Source organism: Mus pahari, chromosome X (assembly GCF_900095145.1).
Source record: "Mus pahari chromosome X, PAHARI_EIJ_v1.1, whole genome shotgun sequence".
Taxonomy (NCBI): domain Eukaryota; kingdom Metazoa; phylum Chordata; class Mammalia; order Rodentia; family Muridae; genus Mus; species Mus pahari.
The window spans coordinates 81,756,119-81,757,229 of NC_034613.1; the positions used below are offsets into that span (position 1 = coordinate 81,756,119).

At 42.7% G+C, this 1,111-nt stretch overlaps 1 protein-coding gene across 6 annotated transcripts in view; it reads right to left on the minus strand.

Moving 5' to 3' along the window:
• Nucleotides 1-1,111, minus strand: part of Arhgef9 (Cdc42 guanine nucleotide exchange factor 9) — a 150,801-nt gene that overhangs the window by 54,122 nt on the left and 95,568 nt on the right. The window lies entirely within an intron of this gene.

Below are 1,111 nucleotides of genomic sequence, written 5' to 3' on the forward strand. Positions count from 1 at the left end.
TGAACTAACCAGTACCCCCAGAGCTCGTGTCTCTAGCTGCATATGTAGCAGAAGATGGCCTAGTTGGCCATCATTGGGAAGAGAGGCCCCTTGGTCAGGCAACCGTTTTAAGGACAGCACCATTCCAGTCGTTCAGGACTCACATGAAAACCAAGCTACACATCTTGGAAGAAGAGGAGTAAGGATTACAGCCCCTAAGGGCACAGAAACTCCACAGGAAGACTAACAGAGTCAACTAACCTGGACTCTTAGGGCTCTCAGAGACTGAACCACCAACCAAAGAACATACAGGGGCTAGACCTAGGCCTCACCACATACATGTAGTAGGCAGGTAATTCGTATTTTCAGTTTTCATAAGGGGATATGGAGCTCTAGTGAAGGAAGCTACTACAATATTAAATCTTCAGAGAATGAAAACTCCAAAATGTTTTCTCACTATTTGTATGAGAAAAATAATCTAAATGGCTAAGGGTAATTTCCCAAAGCCTAGATTGTACCCAGCAGTCATTGTATTAAGAATTCTAGGAGGAAATGAAGATATCGTTCAGTGGTAGAACACTTGCCTAGAATATAAAAGACCTAAGTTTAATTTCTATTACCAAAAGGTATCTTTGTTATTGTTGATAAGGAATAGAATACCAAAGATGTGAATGGCTCCAGCTAAAAAAAAACAAAATAAAAATGTTTGTATAGAAATCTAGTAACTGCTCATTCCTCATTAGAATAGGGAACAAAATACCCATGAAAGGAGTTACAGAGACAAAGTTTGGAGCTGATACGAAAGGATGGACCATCCAGAAACTGCCCCAACCAGGGGTCCATTCCATAATCAGCCACCAAACGCAGACACTATTGCATACGCTAGCAAGATTTAGCTGAAAGGACCCTGATATAGCTGTCTCTTGTGAGGCTATGCCCGTGCCTGGCAAACACAAGAAGTGGATGCTCACAGTCAGTTATCAGATAGAACACAGGGCCCTCCCCCAATAGAGGAGCTAGAGAAAGTACCCAAGGAGCTGAAGGGGTCTGCAACCCTATAGGTGGAACAACAATATGAACTAACCAGTATCCCCAGAGTTCGTGTCTCTAGCTGCATATGTAGCAGAAGATG